The sequence below is a fragment of the Myxocyprinus asiaticus genome, chromosome 20 (assembly GCF_019703515.2).
Source record: "Myxocyprinus asiaticus isolate MX2 ecotype Aquarium Trade chromosome 20, UBuf_Myxa_2, whole genome shotgun sequence".
NCBI classification, from domain to species: Eukaryota; Metazoa; Chordata; class Actinopteri; order Cypriniformes; family Catostomidae; genus Myxocyprinus; species Myxocyprinus asiaticus.
Window position 1 is genome coordinate 8,761,326 of NC_059363.1, and position 24,251 is coordinate 8,785,576.

A 24,251-nucleotide genomic window follows, 5' to 3' on the forward strand; every position below is an offset into this window, starting at 1 on the left:
GCCCGGCCTCTAGCCCATCGGCCGCGACATGTGCTGTTCTCCCCTGGCGACACATTTAATCTGTCCAGGGGTCCGAGGAGCGGGTCCAGCAGCACATCCAACTCGTCCGAACCCTCCCAGCTCTGGTCCTGGGTATGCGAGGATACCAGTGTGTGCACACATGGAGATTTGGAGCCGGGTCCCCGAGAAGAGGTGCACTCTGCATTTTAAAGACAGCGGAGATTAAGCATTATTCACATCAGGTGTGCTTCATCCACCGCTGTCAGAACGAGGCTTATTAATTATGCACCTCTTCTCGCTCTCCTGCCCAACTCCCGTCATGAGCCTGGCTGAAGGATGGCCCTAAGAGGTGGGGCGACGATGTCAAGAAAGAGGGGTGGATGATGATATTTGCATCATGTATCCTGTAAGCAGATGCCTAGCGTTCGCATCTAACCGAAGTATACTCTGGGCTTAATTCAAGGAAAGATTTTTACACTTCAATCTTGGTTTTCTAAAAATAAAAATTACATTTATAAAAAACAAACATAGATAGCTAAGACTGAAATGACCGACATGAAATATCAATACAGTGCTTGCCTTGCAAGCTTGTAATTTCATTAGCTTAGTTAAATATAAGCCCCTGCCCTGCCTAAAGAAACATTGTGCAGTTGGGATGTGCACGATTAAGGAGTAATCAAGTACTCATTCTAAACCAGCTACTCGAGTATTTAAAACACTACTTGAATATCGCAAATACATTTTCCTTGGCGCATTTACCCACCATACAGCAGCACTGAATTACACTGTATTTTCCCTCTGAATCTCAGAGTTTATATTATGTCCATAACCCTAATGCTGTCATTCAGTATTGGTTTATATGTAAGCTCTGGTGAGAGAAAATATTTTTGCTGTTATTTTAAAATCTTTTGTGTTTTCCATTATTATTAATGTATATTGTTCATTTAACTTTTTCCCAAAACAAAAGCTTAGTTTAAGTTGTCTTATTTTGAAACTGTTCTTGGTAACATTTGTGCATAAAACAAAATATAAATTTCACATCCATGTCATATGTGTTATTTTTAACATGCATTTTAATTTACGAGTAATCGGGTAATCGTTTTTTGTGGATTAGAGTACTCGGCTACAAAATTACTCGAAAATGCCCATCCCTAGTATGCAGTATGGCAACTCTTGTTCACCTTTTACACTTCCAGTCACTGACCAGGTGGAATCAGCTGACTTCTGTCACGTGTTAATTTTGGGTGAAAAATCCAGAGAACTTTGCGTAATGTATTTAAAAATGGGAAATTTGTTAAACAGAGCTGGGAGTACTCCATTATTATTATGCTGAATGCATAATCAAATTACCTGAAATATTTGATAAATTAACATGTAAATGGTGGGGAATGTGCACAGTTTTATAAATGATGGGGGGTTAAAATTTGTAGGTAATCTGCACAACTTTCTACAAGCCTAACAGTGATATTATTACAAAGCTCAGGTCAGCTCAGGAAATCTTTGTACACAGGCAGCAGGGGAGTTCCATCTCCTATCACCTACATACAGCATCGGCCTTTAATTACATCTCAACATATCTAAGCACCCACACCGTGACACAAGGAAACTATTCAGATGTCTTTGTTTCCTTCAATCAGTGCACCGTGAAATGCAAACCATTTGATCACATACAACTAAATAATAAAAAAAGAACCTGATCTGATTCTACAGGGGTAAGGTGTTTCTTCATGCTTAAGCAAACATTCAAAGAAAACATACGGCTGTATCCTCTCTCAAGGATTTCTCACACCCTTAGACTGTCAGGTAGAAAGTGACGGGTGTGGACATTTGGTGTGCCTGATGACAGGAGGATGTACATCACATAGACCCATGGACATGAACATACATTATCTGTAGAGGGCTTTTCCAACACCCACGCCTGACCTTTAACCGGATTATCTTGCAAAAATCTCCGTGCTCTTTTCCACATACTGTAACAAAGTGAAGAAAAATAACAACTTTCCCTTTGGCCAAAATCCTCTTATGATGGAATGGATAAAAGCCTGGCTTGAATAAATCCCTAAATTAGACACATGGCCACATGGTATGAAGGTTGTGTTTCATAAGGCCAGCAGAAATCACTCATTTCATTTATACAAGAGTCATATCAATACACCCAGTCATTACACAGCAAAAAGCCTGTTCTGTGGCCATAAAAGAAGGGATATCCTGTTTCCTCAAAATAGAAACAGGCAAGTCCCGGTCCAAAGAGACAAATGTGAAAATTCAAATAGAAAAATGTGCCAGAAACCACTAAAAGAGCTTGAAAAACAGATTCAGGGTAATTTCATATGGATGCACTATGCTGCAGCCTGTCCAACTCTGGGATTGTGTACTCTTTATTTGATCCAAATCTAATCCATAGCAGTTAAAAAAAATCTGAGCCTTATGTTCAAATATACAACAGTTCCGGTCCTCTGATTAGACAGGAGACGTTCCATGAGTAATGATGTTTCAGTACATCAGCACTCGGACGCTTCACTGTTTGCATCACTCCGCTTTTATTCATGGTGTTCTAAACTAAAGTGTAAGAGCAGTGCAGATGTATAAAAGAGCTAGATGTGTCTCTTTACATATATTTTTGTGACATCACAGATTTTAGACAGCAGGTGGAGATGGAAAAAAAATGTGTGTGTAAATGCTGAGGTGACGTGCATTTAGTCAGCGCCAGCGCTGTCAGTCAGTCAGTCAGTCAGTCAGTCAGTCAGTCAGTCAGTATTTTCATTCATCGGCACTCTGTGATTTCTCAGATTACTACTACACTACTAAAGCTGGGAAATAGCTTTAAACAACTTTAAACAAACAACTTCAGCATTAAGGCTCATCACAGCTGAGAGACACAACAGACTAATTAATTACACAAACTCAAGGCGCTTACCTCTTACCAGAGTTTCCACATTGGAGAGGACATACTGTTCAAAATGGTGGAGGGGATTGCGGTTTCTATAGTGAATGACTCTTGCTAATGGGCCATATCGCAATTGTGCTATAAGGCCCTAAATCAGAACTGCTGTGATTACCTACGGCACTCGTGCCTGTGGCCAAATCACAGCAGTGCTGATGTAGGGCCATATTGCACTCTTGCTCGTGTGATATTGCTTAAAAAAAAATCCTACTCTTTATTTTAAATTAAAAGGAATAGTTCACCCAAAAACAATTATGATAAAACATCTGAACCGTGTCGTTGAGAGATTGTCACCCTCAAATCTCAATTGTGTTCTTGTTTTTAAACGCATCGCACAAGAATTAATGTTGTTTGCCTTCAATGATGTCAAACCTCGGTGGGAAGCATTCAATGGGTGCCATTTTTTAAATGACCATTAGCGCAAATTAGATTTGTGAGCTCCGTCGGTTATTAGTGAATAATGACTTAGCCTAAATTTTGGTCACTTTGGCTTCAGAAGATGAATGGACTAGTTTTCTAGTACTTTTATGGTGCATTTTTGTCATTTTGGAGCTTTGCAGCCAATGCATTGCCAAAACGCAGTCCAGTTGTACATACATAATGTGCATTGAGTTACCGTGGCGTAACAAACCTCAGTACTCAAGGGGTGACAGAGTTACCTTTAAAAATCTGTGCCATTAAACTGGATGTGCTGTGTTATTACTCAGGTAAGTTGTTATAAATATATTGACTTAATCTTACTTGCTCTATCATGAATCAAGAAGCGGACTTGAACTTATGAACTTCTAGGGACTTCGTAGAGTAGGTCTCTACCCCTTTTTTCTTTCTTTCAAGTTAATCTGTCTATAAATACCATAGTTGTATGGCAGTGAAGCATCAGTATAGAATACTGATGTATTGCTGTCTTTGATGATGATGATGATCGTAGAAGAGGACAGTTCACACCAATGTCCGCTACAGGGCCTCTTGTGGCAACATTGAGAATGTAACACGTACTTGCGTTGCGTTATGAATTGCACTCTGACACATTTTGGAAAGCAAAGTTTATAGCCCTGCAACTCACATTTGCAAATCACATGTTTTACAAGCTGACAAATTGATTAGGATTGCCCAGAAGCACAAATTGTGGGTAGGCTGGCTGTTTTTATTCTTCCAATGTTAGACTGACAAAAGTTATCACCTCGTAGGCTAATTTGGCGTGCAAGCGATCTATTCAAAATTTGTTTGTTACGAAACATAAGGAGGAAATATACGGTTGTTCATTCAAATGCTGATGTACAGTAATAACTATTGCTAAATATGCACATCTGTCATGTGAGCCTGTTTTGTAACAGGCAGTATAGACTTTAATAACAGTGAATGCTGGCTATACTCTGTTAAACAAATTTGCCAGAATTTGCATCCCAATTTTTTGGTAAACTATTTCTAGGTAGGTCAACTGTTGTATGGACAATATAGTCTGTGTTTTAGTAACCAGCTCCATGAAGGAAATATTTTTGGTCATTATAGGTGTGTCACATACAGGCGGATGAATCCAAGGTGTGACAACTCAGAACTTCGCCCTTAAGAAAAAACATGTTATTTATTCGCACTTAAGCACTTATTTTGCACTTTAGCTGCATGTAACAGCCAGTCGAGCCAGTGTTGACAACCACCATTTAACTGTTTCCAACACTGTGGTTATGTCAGACAACTAGTGGTAGCAAACATTAGGATATAATTATGTCCGAGACATGACCAAGCATTCCATAACCCTACCACAGCTATTCACAACCTCATTAAATACAGCAGAATGTGAATAAATAGAATGTTTTTAGAAAAGCTCTGGCATGACTGGCGGCACAAACTGTTTTCCTTTTGTCCGGAGTCTATGGGACACAGCTGAGTGCTCTGTGGCCTTTCTTCCACGCAGCGGGATAATGTACTCAGTTTTCTCCACCATTAGCGCACTAATATGTGCCCCAAAGTACCTCTACTAGTTGCCAAACCAAGAGCACACTAGCTCACCCTGGTAACAAGAAAAGCAATAAAATTCCCCCTAAGAATCACGCTTCCACTGGCTACTGTTTGAAAACACCCTGCCACATGTGCCGGCACCAGCCCAGAGCCAATTAAAGACCTTCAGACTTGATTGCATTTTCAGCCTCAGCGGTCTTGTTGGGGGCTTGCATTTCCACTTAAGATAAACCCACATTTGCACACATTTCATGGCCCACTGAAAAAAATGTGTGAGTTCTGGCAAGGCACAGGCATTCCCTCTACAAAGCCAGCTAGCGCCATCGGTTCTTTAACACATTACGTCTAAGCATCTTTGTTTCAATCCTCAAGAGTAATCATGGTCAGCCTGTCTTCCTGGTGCAAGCGGAGTTCAAGGTTGTGCCGTATCTGCTACCTCTGATATGGATTCATACGACAATGGTCATCAGCAGCGACCTTCCCCATCTGCTGAGTCCATTACAGAATCGTGATTGAAACCCATTCCATGTAGAAGCACTGTCACATCTTCCTATGTGTCATCAAGGAATTGTTCCAGAATTGGCTCATTGTACTGAGGACTGCATATTAAAGAAAAAAAAATTGTGTACTTGGGTGTACCTTTGAAGGTACTGCGCCAGTAACAACTGATTATTTTTTTCTGACAGCGTAGTCTCACTGTATGCCAAATAACTCAACAATGGTCTTGGTCCCAGACTAGGGGGAAAGCCACACACACACATACACACACATACAAAACACCCTTTGCAGAAGGAGCAGATGCTTTGTTGATCTCCATCAAGAAATGTCACAACGGCTCTTGCGTCAGCTGTGTTGCAAGTTGCAACAGCACGCCTTGGGCTGGAGCAATGATACTACAAGAACGTACAGAAAGAACAGAACTAGGGATGCACCGATCCGACACCTGGATCGGTATTGGCTCCGATACTGAAGCTTTTAGACGATTCGGGTATCAGTCCGATGAGCCAGATCCAAATCCGATACTGTGTGTTAATCATGTTCGTTACTGTCAAGCTCCAAAAATGACATAAAAGAACCATAAAAACACCATTATAGCAGTTCATATGACTCATGCATTTTATTCAAAGCCACTTAAAGACGTGCAATAGCTCTGTGAATCACAAAAGGCTGTGTTTAATAAGTAAATATATAGTATGCACAGCACTAGCGCATTAGTGAATGGCACTGCTCTGCTGACACAAACTCACGCACAGGCTGGTGATGCACTCTCGGCTATTTTTAGCCTTCACGGCGGTGCGCAATATTTGAGCGCTACTCAAGAACAGCATCTCAGATGTAGATGCTCAATAGTTTGGTTCACTTATAATATGCATTTAGAGCAGCACCGAAGGTGCATTTTACCAGAATTTGAATAAGAAGCGAATTAAACTACTGTGAACTTGCCTACAAACAGACACATACAGAACTTCCTGGAGAGATTAGAATGTCAAAATAAAAGCGTGAGGGTTTAAAAAGTGCACGATTGAAATAAATTACTGTTGTATTTAAAATTAAAAGTCAATAATAATAATATTAATAACAATTTATTATTATTGTCATCATTAGTATTTGTTTACAATTTATAACAATATTCAAGTTGAATGGGTTCCAAAAAATAACTGTGTGAATGAAAAGTGGACTGATGTCTTACAACTAAATTGAACAAAAAGAGAGATCTGAATCCTTTAAATTCCAGATGCAAGTTGAAACATTTAAAAAAAAAAAAAAAAAAAAAATAATAAGGCAAAAATAAAACACTGGTTTCTTTTCTACTGAAGACTTGAAGACTGGAATTACTGTTAATTTTGCTGCTACATTATCCAGTATACTAATTAATAATAAAGTGTTTCTTAATAAGCTATACCTTTATATTGAAATTATGTGTAGTTAGAGGTTTGTGTTTCTTTACATATTACAAAGTACTCCCAATTAGTTCCACACAATAATGTAAAGATATTCTAAACTGATTATGCAAAAAAACAACACTGGTATCGGCTCGGGATCGGTATCGGCCGATACTGAGATTTCTGATATCAGAATTGGAAGAGAAAAAGTGGTATCGGTTCATCCCTAAACAGAACACTGAATTGAACTCTACAGTGTTTGTGTTCCCTGCCCATGTTAAGAGCCCTTTGCCTTTGGGTGGTTAGAGTTGCAATGCTTTTCGGAGCATTGGGGTGCCAAGCAGGACTGCAATATGAATAACATGAGATCAGAGTATTGTCCGAGTGTTATCCAGGAGAGAATGACAAATTTAAACAGCTACACTGGGCTTTTGTTCCACTACACTGGGCAGAGCCAGGATAGGCCTCCCAAACCACCTCCTTTATCCGATGCACACAAACCCTAGGACGAACATATACACACACACACACACACAACCACACACACTTAAACTGACTACTTATGCAGGCTTGTGCTGTGCGGTTCAAGCAATGGGACAAACAAGTCCACAAGCTTGATGTCATTGATAACAGACTGAAAGTGAAAAAAAAACAAAACAAGTACAATAAACAAGCTAGGTCATAATGAAACCAATCTGACTGAAAACCACCTAAACTTCCCTCTAAAGCATGGGTCGGCAACCTATGGCACACGTGCCAGCATTGGCATGCGGAGGGATAATCACTGGCATGCCAGCAACATCGAGAGAGGAGTAGACTATTTTATTTATATAAAATCTTTATGTAATCCTTCCTCATGATCATGCAGCATGTATTCATGAGCTGAATGGGAGGCTAAACAAAAAGTTAAAGTGTGACGAGACTGCAGTATACCCAACAGACTCGTGCAGCGCTTGCAAGCCATTCACACATCATGAGCCAGCAGCACTTCACTTTCGGTTAATCGCGTGAGTAAACGCACCCGCTTTGCATCGGTCAGGCTGCGCGGATGACAGCCTACATTCCGTGTTTCATTTGTTTCTTTTTGCTTTCAGAACAACACGTGATGTAATAAGGAAAACACCACTATTAATCCTTGAGATTTCCATTCCAGCATACAGGTGCACCCTCCATAAACCATGGTCACACTCAAAATTACATTAAACAATTAAAAGAGAAAACATAAACCCACATTGTGGGGTTCAAAAATCTGAGTCTATTCAAAATATAAATTAAACATGGAAATACGGTTTTAGGATTTTGCAGATGCAATTCGCCGAAAAGGGCTAAAAAGTTGATCGGCTTGTGATGCATGAACGGCTTGCATGCGCAGTGCGAGTCTCATCACACTTTATTAGCGTTTTGTCTCCCAATCAGCTGATGAAAACACACTGCGAGATCATGAGGAAGGATTACATCAAGATGTAGACTGGAATGCAGGTGCGAAAAACTTCTTATAAATAAAATGGCCTGCTCCTCTCTCGCTGTTGCTTGAGTGCTAGTGATTACATGATTACAATGACATAATATAAGAAATATTTAAGATTCCACACAATTTCATGATCAGTAATCAAATAAGCAAATTTGTGACATTAACTGCGTTAGCTCATTTTGTACAAAAGGACAGGTTTTCTTTCATTAAAGCACTTTCACAAGATGCTCTGTGAAAATTAACACACTGTTGGCACAGCCATTGACCAGGAAAATAAAAAATGGCACGCCATGTCAAAAGGTTGCCGACCCCTGCTTAAAGTTACCAATAGATGCAAAATAACCCAAACAAAAGGTCAATTTATACTTCCGCGTCGAACCTACAGCGTAGGCTAAGTGTAGCTAAGGCGGTTACCGACAAGCACCTCTTAAAAAAATTTTACTTTGCGTCAACGCAGACCTCAAGAGCTGTGATTGCTCCACTTTAACCAGACACTGCCTCCAGGATGATAACAAGTATATTTGAGGTAGAGTTGCATTAAATCCAAGATTATTTTAAGATCTATGAATTACAGGGTCCAGAATTAACACCTGCGAAGAGCCAAATGCGGGTATATTTTCTGTTTGGCAGGTGAATTTCGCAGCATCACAGGCCACTCTGGAGGGTGGTTTTTGCTTTCTATCAGTTTATGTCAGCTTGTAAAATAATTTAAAATTTGTCCTCAAGGGGGCTCTGTAGGCCTACAGTACAGTCAGTAGCACAGGTGTTTACATAGAACGGCTCTGATTAGCTTGTAGTGCCGCTGCTCATCAATAGTCTCAAACGCTGTGTGTCCACTGGTGCATGGTGAGCGAAGGTGGATTCAGTACTTTTAATCCAGATTTCAAATGATAATTGCGCACATTCTTTGTGGCAATTCTGTAGCTGGGAAAGCAAACGTTAATAAATCAACACTATTTGTATACTTTGAGCATTTGAAAATTAAGTTGCCATTTTTCTGTAATCGTGCATATTTAAGGTGACATCATTACTTGCGTACTGAAAGCTAATAGTAGAAAATACCAGTGGGCACGTACCATTAGCAGTACATCTCGATGCAAGATTTCCTCGTTTATTCTGGTGAGTGTGTATATCACGCCAAACGTGTGTTTGAATGCGGCGCTGCAACAGCTGGCCAATCAAATCACAGACACGGAACAACAATACCCGGACTCAGTTATTATTATTCTTGGGGGATTTTAACAAAGTAAATCTCACACGTGAACTGCCCAAATACACACAGCACATCACATGTCCCACCAGAGACAAGAATATACTGGATCATTGTTACACATCAATAAATGATGCATATCGCTCTGTCCCTAGTTCAACTTCTTCCAACCTACAGACAGAAATTAAAATCTGCTAAACCTGTATTAAGGACTGTAAAGAGATGGGCCAACGAAGCAGAGCTGGAACTACAAGCCTGCTTTGACTGCACTGATTGGAGTGCTTTTGAGGCTGTAGCCACAGACCTGGACGAGCTCACAAATACTGTCACATCATATATCAGTTTCTGTGAGGATATGTGCATTCCTACTAGGACTTATTTAACATTTAACAACGACAAACCATGGTTTACAGCAGAACTCAGGCAGCTTTGTCAGGCCAAAGAGGATGCTTACAGAGTTGGGGATGAAGTCTTGTACAATCAGGCCAGGAACACACTGAAAAAGGGAATCAGAGTGGCTAAAAGAAGATACTCTGAGAAGCTGAAAAACAAGTTTTCAGCTAATGACCCTGCATCAGTGTCATTGGCATGAAACAACTTACGAATTACAGGACTCCTACCCCCAACCCTGTAGGGAACCAAAAACTGGCTGACGACCTTAATGTGTTCTACTGCAGATTTGAAAGGCCCAATCTCACACCCCACACCCACTCTGACCTTCACTTCACACAAACACCAACACCTCCTGCAACCCCCCTCCTCCCCCCTCCTGCTACTCAACCTGCACTTAAGATCTGTGAAGATGATGTGAGCCACGTCTTTCGAAAACAAAGGATACGGAAAGCACAGGGCCCAGATGGCGTTTCACCTGCATGTCTTAGATCCTGTGCTAACCAGCTGGCCCCCATCTTCACACAGATCTTCAATAGATCACTGGAGCAGTGTGAAGTCCCATGCTGCTTCAAATGTTCCACTATCATCCCCATCCCAAAGAAACCAAAAATCACAGGACTTAATGACTACAGACATGTCGCCCTGACATCTGTGGTCATGAAGTCATTTGAGAGACTGGTGTTGGCCCACCTGAAGGACATCGCTGGACCCTTTCTAGGTCCCTTTCTATTTGCTTATTGAGCAAACAGGTCTGTGGATGATGCAGTCAACATGGGATTGCATCATATCCTGCAACATCTGGACAGACCAGGGACATATGCAAGGATCCTTTCTGTGGACTTCAGTTCGGCTTTCAACACCATCATCCCAGCTATTCTCTGGACAAAATTACACCAACTCTCTATTCCCACGTCTATCTGTCAATGGATTACCAGCTTTCTGACAGACAGGCAGCAGCTTGTGAGACAGGGGAAATTCACTTCCAGCACCAGTTCAATCAGCACTGGTGCCCCCCAGGGATGTGTGCTCTCCCCACTACACTTCTCCCTCTACACCAATGACTGCATCTCCAAGGACACCTCTGTCAAGCTCCTGAAGTTTGCAGATGACACCACTGTCATCGGCCTCATCCGAGATGACGATGAGTCTGCATACAGAAGGGAGGTTAAACAGCTGGCTGTCTGGTGCAGTCAAAACAACCTAGAGCTGAACACGCTCAAAACAGTGGAGATGATTGTGGACTTTAGGAATACCCCAACATTGACTCCCCCCTCACCACTCTAAACAGCACTGTGGCAGCAGAGTCATTCAGGTTCCTGGGCACTACCATCTCACAGGACCTGAAGTGGGAGACCCACATTGACTCCATTGCGAAAAAGGCCCAGCAGAGGTTGTACTTCCTTCGCCAGTTGAGGAAGTTCAACCTGCCACAGGCACTGCTGATACAGTTCTAATCAGCGATCATTGAGTCTGTCCTCTGCACTTCAATAACGGTTTGGTTCAGCTACGAAATCAGATATCAGAAGACTACAAAAGGACAGTTCGGACTGCTGAGAGGATTATTGGTTGCCCCCTGCCCCCCCTTCAAGAACTACACACTTCCAGAGTGAGGAAAAAGGCTGGACAAATCACTCTGGACTCCACTCACCCTGCCCACTACCTTTTTGAACTGTTGCCTTTTGGCCGATGCTTCAGAGCTCTGAGCACCAGAACTGTCAGGAACAGGAACAGTTTTTTCCCCCAGGCTATATATCTCATGAACAGTTAAAACTGCCCCTTTGAGCAATAATTAATGTGCAATACACAGCTTAGTCTTTTTATATTATCCAACACATCCTACCTCTTCTGCCATTACATTCCCTTGCACTGTACATAACCGATTTATATTTAGATTTGCACTACGTATGTGTATGTGTGTGTGTGTATGTATGTATATATATTCATATATGTGTACATGTATGTGTATATATATACATATGTGTGTGTGTGTGTGTGTGTGTGTGTATATATATGTATATATACACTATATTGCCAAAAGTATTTGCTCATCTGCCTTTAGACACATATGAACTTAAGTGACATCCCATTCTTAATCCATAAGGTTTAATATGACGTCGGCCCACCCTTTGCAGCTATAACAGCTTCAACTCTTCTGGGAAGGCTTTCCACAAGGTTTAGGAGTGTGTTTATGGGAATTTTTGACCATTCTTCCAGAAGCGCATTTGTGAGGTCAGACACTGATGTTGGACGAGAAGGCCTGGCTCGCAGTCTTCGCTCTAATTTATCTCAAAGGTGCTCTATCGAGTTGAGGTCAGGACTCTGTGCAGGCCAGTCAAGTTCTTCCACATCAAACTCGCTCATCCATGTCTTTATGGACCTTGCTTTGTGCACTGGTGCGCAGTCATGTTGGAACAGGAAGGGGCCATCCCCAAACTGTTCCCACAAAGTTGGGAGCATGGAATTGTCCAAAATCTCTTGGTATGCTGAAGCATTCAGAGTTCCTTTCACTGGAACTAAGGGGCCAAGCCCAGCTCCTGAAAAACAACCCCACACCATAATCCCCCCTCCACCAAACTTCACAGTTGGCACAATGCAGTCAGACAAGTACCATTCTCCTGGAAACCGCCAAACCCAGACTCGTCCATCAGATTGCGAGATGGAGAAGCGTGATTCGTCACTCCAGAGAATGCGTTTCCACTGCTCTAGAGTCCAGTGGCGGAGTGCTTTACACCACTGCATCCGACGCTTTGCATTGCACTTGGTGATGTATGGCTTGGATGCAGCTGCTCGGCCATGGAAACCCATTCCATGAAGCTCTCTATGCACTGTTCTTGAGCTAATCTGAAGGCCACATGAACTTTGGAGGTCTGTAGCGATTGACTCTGCAGAAAGTTGGCGACCTCTGCACACTATGCGCCTCAGCATCCGCTGACCCCGCTCTGTCATTTTACGTGGCCTACCACTTCGTGGCTGAGTTGCTGTCATTCCCAGTCGCTTCCACTTTGTTATAATACCACTGACAGTTGACTGTGGAATATTTAGTTGCGAGGAAATTTCACGACTGGACTTGTTGCACAGGTGGCATCCTATCACAGTACCACACTGGAATTCACTGAGCTCCTGAGAGCGGCCCATTCTTTCACAAATGTTTGTAGAAGCAGTCTGCATGCCTAGGTGCTTCATTTTATACACCTGTGGCCATGGAAGTGATTGGAACACCTGAATTCAATTATTTGGATGGGTGAGCGAATACTTTTGGCAATATAGTGTATATGTGTGTGTGTGTATGTTTCCTGAAGGGACATCACTAGACCTATTTTAGGGGGGCTTTAGCCTCCTGTCCTTTTCTGCATATTGTTGCCCCCTTAGGCATATCGCAGCGCCATTTTGCAGCCCCTCTTCAGACAGTCACAGCCCGTTCGGCATAACGCAGCATCCCGTTTCACCTTATCGCCGCCCGTTCTGCCCCGTTTTGCCCACCGGGAAAAGTCCTGGTTCTCACTATGGCCAGTCTGCCCCTGGTGCCAGGCTATAAATATGACAGATGACGTAACATCGTGCACAAATCTTTTCATAGTCAATTGCTTTTATTCAGTAGGCCATCAAAAGAGAGAAGCATTTTTTCTAATGGTATAATATGACCTGCATGACTTCTCATTTCTTTCTCTCTAAATATAATCCAAAAATTATTTTGGCTACATAGTATAGCCATTTTTGTGCCTTTTGTTGGTGTTGGATGGATGGGGGACAGAGTGGACTTTCATTTCTTTATTTGGATAGAATTTAATCAGTCATATTAGATCAGTGTCTAACACAAACAATAAAAAAGGTATACTTACCAAAAATAACCTTATTTCGATAGATTTTACACCCGTTGTTACTCTAAAAATACATGATGAAAAGATGCTTTGGAGGCTTTAAAAAAATCCTGGGGGAGTATGCCCATACCCCCCCATCCATGAATCTCTAGTGACGTCCCTGGTTTCCTGTATTACTATTAAGCACCACAGGCAACACTGCTACTGAATCTACAGCCCGAGAACAGACATAAAGCACTACCAGTACACCAATTACCAAAGAAATTACTCTTGAGCCGGTTCTTTTTAGTGAATCAACAACTGTTGTCTGATTCCCAAACGCACAACTCTATGAGCCGGCTCTTTTTAGTGAGTTAAAAAGCTGACTAAATTAATTGACTCACTCCAAATAAACCAAGAATTGCTAATGTGTTGTGTGTACTTTAGGCTCATGAGAGTTACTTCATGATAGTTCATGATAATATGTACTTAAATACAAATTTTAGTTTTGTTGTAATAAGTGAACAATCTGAAAACTTATTCTAAATGACTTTCTGGCAATTAAATATTTTATAAATAATAAAACAATAAAATTCTTTAAAAATGCAGTTCATTCTTAAACATGCATGCAGTATTGTTTATTCGTCTCGTATGTCTGTAAAATCCACTTGTAAAATGCAAAAAACACAAAAAAACAAAAACAAAAAACAAAAAAGGCGTTAAGAAATGTAATTGGCAGGTACATTTTTTCATCCACCAGCCACCTTGGTTAATTTTGGACCCTGATTAATTATATCACATAGTACTTGTACTCAGGACCATTAGCAATTGTCTTAATCTGGAGGATCTGTTGTTTTAATATTATGTTTGTTTCATGAATTTACAAGTGAAATGCGACAATGCGTTTTCAGCTTATAAACTAAAAGCTTTTTTTTCTCCGGTGTTTTACTTGATAATAATTTGAAATGTGAGTGAAACAACATGTATCGTATTCTACTCGCAAACTTTCTGATCGGCACAATGATTTGACCACATGTTTGATTGTCTGATGTTTAGCAAATAATCATATTTCAAAAGATATGGAAACGGAACACTTCTAATTTGTCAGCAAATTAAAAAGCAGATGGTAAGAGTTGGTTATATTGCCTATATGCACTTTAAAGTCTTGAAAACACGTATTTTGTGTTATTCAGGCGAGTAGTTATTAATTAGCTAATTTGATGATTTCTTTTTCAGCATGGAACGTCAAAAGTATGCCAAAATATTTATTTATTATTTCAGTGACTCAAACTTTATCCCTGCTATGCAGACAACAAACAGTAGACTATATAATACATTTGTGCCTAAATTTCAACATGATCACTTACTTGGAACTGATTTTTGATGCTACAATAATTTAATAAATATTTTTGAAGGGGGGCCTGGGTAGCTAATCGGCCCTGATCATCAGCTGTTTTTTAACAATCGCCAGAGGGGGGCCTGGGTAGCTCAGCAAGTATTGACACTGACTACCACCCCTGGAGTTGCGAGTTCGAATCCAGGGTGTGCCGAGTGACTCCAGCCAGGTCTCCTAAGCAACCTAATTGGCCCGGTTGCTAGGGAGGGTAGAGTCACATGGGGTAACCTCTTCGCGGTCGTGATTAAGTGGTTCTCGCTCTCAATGGGGCACGTGGATCGTGGAGAGTAGCATGAGCTTCCACAGGCTGTGAGTCTCCGCAGTGTCAAGCACAACAAGCCACGTGATAAGATGTGCAGACTGGCGGTCTCAGAAGCAGAGGCAACTGAGACTTGTCCTCCACCACCTGGATTGAGGTAAGTAACCGCACCACCACGAGGACCTACTAAGTAGTGGGAAATGGGCATTCCAAATTGGGGAGAAAAGGGGATAAATAAATATATAAATAAAAATAAATACTTTTGAATCCAGAAGTTACATTGCTTTTGGTTTATTCATGAAGCGTACAGTTAGCATTTTGGCTGTGTACTCACAGAATGACGCAAGCACACAAACGCAGAACTATAAATGCAAACCGTGCGTTGGCCACTAAGCGAAGCCTACACCGTAGGTTCAACGCAGAAGTATAACCTGGCCTTAAGAATTTCAAAACTGACCCAGTGTACACTGTAAATAATTTCTCCAATTTTAACAGTAAAAGACTGTAAAAATGCTACAGTAAAAAAAAAAGTGAATTGGTTAACAGGTAGTTACCTTAAAATATATGGTAAAAAAATGATAAATTATTTTAAAATAAAATACATGTAATTTACTGTAAAATGTTGTAAAAATGACCTTTTTTAGACGTAAAAAGTGTGATTTTACCGTATAATTAATGGTAAAAATGTGTATTATTTTTAACAAGAGAGTACATTTACTTTTTACGGTAAATTATTCGTAAAATTATGTTAAAGAAACAATAATTGGGCATTCCCAGAATTCCTTGCATTACCCATCATATTTCATTATCTTTTATGGGAATAGTTGTTTCTTATTTCTTTTCTTTTTTTATATCACTTATCTACATTAGAGTGTTCTGTGTTATATTTGATGTACTTTAGTTAATGTTTATTGCATTATTTTAATTTCACATGTGTTACCCTGATGATGTTTCGTGTTTGTGTGAGTGACACTGAGCAATGTCTCTTCATGTTTATTAATCACTGCTCTTGGAAAGACCGCTACTGATGAACTTCATGCATCATGTGCCTTTTTGCAATTACCACAGTGAGTAACAATATATTATAAAATGAAAAGCAGATTTTTATAGTTTCAGAAAGTTAAAGTATTAAGTTTATATCATTTAATAATAAAAAAAATGGTAATTCTCCGTGAAATATACAGGCATCAAAATTACATCCCGTAAAGCCTGAAGCGTGGTTACTGTATTTTTTACTGTGAATTTCTGGCAACCACAGCTGCCAGTTTTTTACCGTTAATTTAACAGGATTTCTTTTTACAGTGTAACACTTCAAACGAACAGCAAACATTCTTCATTTTGCTTTAAAGTCAACATGATATCTAAATGGACCATATTTACTTTCCTAATACACATTCCTGGTGTTATTGTGAATGATTCATCATTGCAAAAAAAAATATAAAAAATAAAAATCGAAAAACAACTTTTCTTTACAGCTGATGTGATTTACCCCCTTTCTGGTGCTTTGATTCTGCTTCAGAATAAAAACTTTTTAAAAGTTTGCCTAATTCTGACTTTATATATCACATTTGCAACTTTATATTATGAAATTGTGGCTTTATATATTGCTATTGGGACATAATTTCTTGCAATTGTGATATACTGTATAAAATTGCAATTATGACAAATAAATCAGTCATAATTACCTTTTTATTTATTTTTTTCCAAGCTGGGATCCGACATCCATACCCCCACTAACTAGGGTGACCATATTCCTGCTTGTGGAAAACAGGACAGCCTCCTCCCAGCAAAAATGAAACCGACATACTATCCTTACCTAAGCACAGATCAATGCGAATTAGAGGATGCATCCGCATCTGCAACTGTTGTCACCACTTTCCGCTGGCAGCAATTTTTCTCAGTGTGCGCATGTCTTTCAAGAGTTTATCGTAAAATGCAGAGCAGTCCAGTCCAACATTAAGATGTACGAAAAGCATTGTTACACTGAGTTGAGAGTGTTCGAGGCTGCTCTGAATGTCTTTCCACTCTGGGATGTCTCTCAGTAGGGCCCACTCAGTTTTTTCTGTGCTCTCCAATGAGCGGCTCTAATTTTGGAGGTTATCCACCGATGCTGAATTAAAGTTTCTCACTGCACAAAAGAAATCATCTGTTCACATGTCACCATGCCTGCAAGACTTTTCTCAGGTCATGAATGTGCAGAGCCACTTCTGTGGCTGATATGTGGTCTTGCTTTACTATCTCCAGTGCACAGTTAAAAGTGGCTGTTTGCTTGAGTGCGAAGCCAATCCAAAGTTTAGTGCAAGGATCGCTGAAAATGTCTCTTAGAAACAGGCATTTTTCCTGAGAAAGAAAGTATGCACGCAGACCATTGAAAATGTGTAGTATTCAAGAGTTGGACCAAGAGAGAGGAAACATGTGTTGCCATGCTGCAATAATTTCTGATATTCCAGCTGCACAAAAGTGAGTACATTGCATATGACCGCTTCAGATTTGGTGCGAGCAGAAGAAAATTTCGCAGTGCAGTCAGCTGACCGAAAACTATGGCTGTGCACAACAGAATTATAACCAAAAAGCCCTTCACTTAAGTGTACCTTGTCAGATTCGGAACTTTGCTTCACAAACAAAATACCTTTGATTAGAATGCTTACATGACTGAAAAAGCCGCATAGGCGATAGAGAAATATTAAGAGTGGGCTATACGGGACAAAACACGATTTTTTCAGAATAAATCGGGACACTAGAAAAAGTGCTTAGATATGGGACTGTCCTGGGAGAAACGGGACGTCTGGCCACCCTACCACTAACCACCTATCATCCAGAAAACACTTCTCACAATCCAATTAAATCCTGATGGACAAAGTCAAGTCCTGTGACTCAGTCCATACATTTTTAAAATCCTTTTTAATTCTGAAATATGTCACTTTACATAAATAAGTGGTTTGCGAATGGATTCATGTTGACTTTAAAAGAGGTATCTGTTGCCATGGATACAGACAAATAGGTTTTCATGGACTGAGGGTTTTGGGTGTTGCCTTTTAACTCTTTTTATCTTATCAAAGTAACATGAACACATGCTTATGAGATTAAGATTATGATTATAAACCAAACAGTCTTTCTCTTACTTTCAATTCTGTATGCAGAACAGCAACTAACATCTGCCTAACATCTCCTCTGTGTTCCATGGAAAAAAGAAAGTCAAAGTGGTTTGAAACAACTTGAAGGTAAGTAAATGATTACACAATTACAATTTTTGGTTGAACTATCCCTTTAAAATAACTATAATTAGAAATAAAAACCAGATTAACTCAGAGGTAGAGTCCATGGGAGGGTGGAGGCTTCTGTCTGGTATCAGATGCACTCTGAAAGTAGTCCTGGCATTACGTTTTGGCAGTTCCATAGCACTGAGATCCTGCAGATGTGTCAGTGTGACCCCACCCACCTCTCTAATTAGAGATGTCTGTCTCCCACATGTCGAATGTCAGCATCTCTACCAACCTCCCCAATTCGACAAAACAAACTATCGTTGCTGTGCACGACCATGCATGCACTCAAACCCTTACGTAGCCTAAACTTTCAACAGCCTCCCAAGCAGAGAAATGAGGAAAGGGACTGTTCACTCAAATGTGGAAATTCTGTCAACATTTCCTTACCCTCACAGGGCTCGACATTAACGCTTGTCCAGTACAAGTGGAAATTTTGAACGGGCAAGTTATAGAGAATTTTACTTGCCTGACCGTACAAGTAGCCTGATTAAAATCTCAATAACCAATGTTAGCTCAATAGCGTGGAATTGCGGGGATTGAGCACAATTTTAATCATTCCCGCATGTTTCCCTTTCAAAATGCGGGGAATTCCCTCTATTGTGTCGTTCTCTCTCCCTCTCTCCTTGACTCGTGGTGCAGCGTTCAGCAGCCTGTGAGTGCACGCAGTGGGGAAGCTCACTGAACTGAACTTACTGAACTTTATATTTCACATACAGTATGTAAACGGGTAAAAACCTGTTAATTGGACATGCGAATGGTGTTGAACCACTTCTCTTCAAGCAAGCAAGCGATGCGATCAATCTCTTCATCGCATGCGCGCAACGTTGGAGAGATCTCATTTTGGCTCGTCATATCGTGGCGCTCCCTCATAATACAGCAAGAAAGGCATAAATTGCAAAAATGCATTGTGTATTAAAAACATCTGTAGAGTGAAGAGAAACACTTATATTGACTTGTGCACCCGTTACATCTCTCATCTTTCTAGAGTTCCATCTAATGTATGTATCCGAGGTATTTTCTCTGCCATGTGAATCAGTCCATTTTAATAAGTATATAAAAATATACATTATAATAATATTAATACTATAACATTAATAAATTGCACACAATGAAAACACATGATCTATCTTTAATATGCATATCTGTTTTGAATATACAACATAACTGATTTAGCAGCAAGGTTCTCTCAGGATTTTATCTGTTAACATTTTCAATGTATTTTGTCAATATTAAACAGCTGTAGGACAAGCACATGACAATGCTTAATGTCGAGTCCTGCCTCATGTTGTTCCAAACCTTTATTTCTTCAGTGAAACAAAAAATTAGGCGGAATGGCAACTTTCATTGCATCCTTTTGTGTACCATGAAAGAAAGTCATACAGATTTGGAAAAACATGAGGATGAGTAAATTATTTTTTTGGCCGAACTATCCCTTTAAGAGAGGCCTTGGAAGAACAGAAAAAAGAGAGCGAAACAAGAGAGCAAAAGAAAAAGGGGAAGATTGAGAAAGGACCCAGGACTGCGGGCAGGAATTCTGGGCCATGCTGGAGGGATTTGGCTTATAGCCTGACATGTTAAAGGTGGAGTAAGTCATTTTAATCCAAACACTTTGTCAAATTCCGCGAATATCTCTTCACGGTCCGCTAGATGTCCGTTCTGTGCGTGCGCTGAAAAAAATATGGTGTTTGTACACAGCTCTGGCTCTGTAAATGGGAAAATATACACTATTGCGCGTGCATGAATTTGGGGGGCGGCGTTTCTGAAGGGGCACTGAAGGGTGGGGTGTGTTTGTTTGGCTGTTGAGTTCAAATATCAACAGTCTTTCTCAGGAATCGCTTACTGCACCTTTAAGTGCTGGAGGTGTGACTACACCAGACACGGTGAACACAGAAGAGTGCAACAAATTAATAAGGTCAGACAGCCACGGATGAGCATGACAAGCAGACGCAGATATGCAGCAATGATTTTCAATGTGAACAAACCCGCATTACATCCATGAGCGAGCAGCAATTTTGGTCGGATCAGAGACACTTTGCATTAATACTTATGATGTCACTGTAAGTCCGTGCTTGTGATCTTGATCATGGAAGAATGCTATAACCAGTCGTTATTGCAATAATTTAAACTGCTGAAGTGGATTGCGTGCAGACATTACCAAAAGCAGGGAGAATAACTGTTCCACTGTGCATACATTAATGATGAAAGAGTACATAATAATATCATGCACGTTACAATTCCCACAGGCTCTATTTTTAATTACAGAATTACTTGTCCCAACTTCAAAGGTAGCATGTGTGATTTTTGTCAATGTTAAAATACATTCTCTTATTCCATCTTAAATAAATATTCTGGGTGCAAGGAGCTTTTGATGTTAACGTTTCAAACAGACCTTAAATAACATGTAAGTTTAAACAGAGCTCTGTTATGTTTCACCTGCTGTTTTGCAGTTGGACTTTGAAAATGATCAAAATGTATTTCTTGTCATATTCCACATACAATAAATAAAATGTTTAAATAGAATTATACATTATTATTATTATTACTATTAATATGCTGTTGATTGAGCTTCACTTGTATTGAACGTGGAATATTCCTTAAATATGCAACTACAAGTAAGCCATTCATATACTGATTTCCCTGAAAAGTGTAAAAACTTTGGCACTATCAAAACATTGCGATGTTTGTTTGAGAATCCCTGCCAGACACAGCAACATTGGCTCAACCAATGGCATGACTTTTGGGTGGGAAATAACTGTTTATTCAATCAATGGAACCTGCTTAAAAACAGTCATAGTTTTTGTAATTCTGTTTAATGACACCAGTGCCACAGAAAATACACACTTTACCTTTAAGGATCATAAAAATAATTCAATATCTGAGAAAATATCATATCAAATCACATATTTACTGTCAGTCTGTAATGTAATAATTACTCAAAAATGATAATTCCCTCATCAGTTACTCCCCCTCATGCCATCCCAGATGTGAATGACTTTCTTTCATCTACAGAACAAAAATGTAGGTTTTAGAAGAATATCTCAGCCCTGTAGGTCCATACAATGCAAGTGAATGGTGGCCAGAACTTTGAAGTTCCAAAGTAACCATATGACTCCAGTGGTTTAATCCATGTCTTCTGAAGTGATCCAATTGGTTTTGGGTGACAACAGACCAAAATTCCTCAAAAACTCCTTTTTTACATCTTGCCGTTGCAGTATTTAGGCACGATCATGATTTCAAGCTCGATTACACTTCCTAGTGCTTGACGCATGCGCAGAGTGATAGGTCACGCTAGGAAGTGAAATTAAGATAAAAAAATCATGATTGCCAAGGGAACTGCTGATGTTAAGATTTATAGTGAAAAAGGAGTCATATTTTGGTCTGTTCTCACCCAAAACAGACTGGATCGCTTCAGAAGACATGGATAAACCAATTGAGCCATATGGATTCCTTTTTTGCTACTTTTATCTGCTTTTTGGAGCTTCAAAGTTTTGGCAACATTTACATGCTATGGACCTACAGAGCTGAGATACTCTTTCTAAAAAATAAAAAATTCTTCATTTGTGTTCTCCTGCAGAAGACAAACAGTCATCCACATCTGGGACGACATGAGGGTGAGTAAATGATGACAGAATTTTCTTTTTTTGTTGTTGTTGAACTATTCCTTTAAGGATCTTGTTCTAAAAAAAAAAAAAATATGATGTGCTTTTTAACATAAGTCAACATCAAATGTATTAATGCTTATTTTAAGTGGAAATACTACAACAAATGGGCCAACAGTCAATGTACACTCTGTCAAGACTTCTTTCGTGATTTGCATGGCACTTGTGTGCATAATTCATCATCTTCCTCCTATTATTCTATTATTTTATCTATTGGTTAATTTGCCAAACAACATTCCATCATCAAAACTCAACCTCTTTTCAATATTTACCAGCATTTCGATTGCATTACATGAAAAGTAGACTACCTTCAAATGGTTAATCATTAACTTTTCTGTGTCCTCCATGAACTGTAACAAAAGCATGCTACTAACAAAATAGTGACAGTTACTGACTTAACTGAATTAAACTGTTCTGTTTTCATTTAAATTAGTTGGAAAGGGAAACATGGTATCAAACTGTCATGAGTTGAAAAGTGATACACTATAAAGTGCCGCGTGTAAGAGTGAACTAGATCAAAGCAACAAAATAAACACAATCATACAACGTTTCAAAATAACATGCTTGTTCGATTAAATAACAAAAAAAACTGCGTTTTAAAAATCTGAGGAGAATCATTCGCCAACTGAACCATTGATTTTGTCTCTCAATGTCCCACCTATTAATGCTAAACTGTTTAAAAGAAGTCCAAAGTTGGCTAAATTGGGGACTATTTATTTTACTGTCAGTGTTTGCAGCTGTCAGTAGTCGACGAGAATGAGGACTTACCTTGTAAACAGTCCCATCCTCTCCGCAGACTGGCTCTTTTCTCTGAGCTCGTGTGCGGTCTCATTGTCATCCGACACACGCAGGTGATGTCATCGCTTTTCTGGCTTCAGGATTGACATTAGTGCGCATGCGCAATCCATTTGCGGCGCAGCTTTATGTGGGAACTGTAGTGCTGTAGTTTCAGTGACGCTAAAATGTATATGAATGAATAAATACTTTACTGTGGTATAAACATATAAATAAATAAAAAAATAATAATAATAGTAATATAAACCATTTAATAAGTTTAGAAATATAGAAACTAATTACATAAAAATTAATTAATTAAAGATGTATTAATTATAATTAATTAATTAATTAATTAATTGTGTGGATAATTATATATGACAAGAAAATATGTATTCATTAAAATTTTGTATTTATTTATGAATTTTTAATAAATAAAAATGCCAATAAATGTGAGAATAGTTGATTATTTTGGGAGAAAAATTATTTGTACTTATTGTAATGTATAATATGTATTATAATAATAATGTATAATTATATTTAAACATTTTATTTCTTGTATGTGGAATATGACAAGAAATACATTCTAATCATTTTCAAAGTACAACTACAAAACAGCAGGTGAAACATAACAGAGCTCTATTTAAACTTACATGTTATTTAAGGTCTGTTTGAAATGTTAACATCAAAAGCTCCTTGCATAAAACACTTCTTTACTGCTATGTTGAGTTTAGGAATTGACAATTCCAAAATCAGCTCAGCAGTGACAGCTAAATTAATAATATCAAATGACAAAGTGTTAGGTCTGGAGAAATAAATTGACAAAAAGTTACGAATATTAAAATATATAAAAAAAAAATAAAAATAAAAAGCTTGTATTTGAATAAATTAAGGGCTCCCAAAAAAAAATATCTTTGGTTTCTATTCCATTGTGTACTACTAAAGTTACTACAATTATCATGGATAAACACCTTCCATTGGGGTCAGTTTTGCCAAATCTCAACACTATGCCATAGAGTTGTTTTAAAATTTATAGCAACCAAATTGGCTCACAGAAACAAATAATTATATAAATATACACATATAATGATTTCTAATTAGCAAGCACATAAAGTTGCAATATAGCCTGGTTTTTGGAATGCAACGTTTTACCATAGTATGAAAGAGCAATTGAACTCTGATGTTAACAGGCTTTGCCAAAATACTTTTCTACATCATTTGAGGCTCAATGTGGCACTCATTCCAC

General features: G+C 39.2%; 1 protein-coding gene across 1 annotated transcript in view; it reads right to left on the minus strand.

The window, feature by feature from the left end:
• LOC127411187 (disheveled-associated activator of morphogenesis 1-like) overlaps positions 1-23,098 on the minus strand; it is an 89,806-nt gene extending 66,708 nt beyond the window's left edge. The window contains exon 1 of the mRNA XM_051646581.1: positions 23,000-23,098. The gene's annotated coding sequence lies outside the window, so the exon portion shown is untranslated. The remainder of the gene's footprint in view (positions 1-22,999) is intronic.
• Between the last annotated feature and the right edge of the window lie 1,153 nt (positions 23,099-24,251).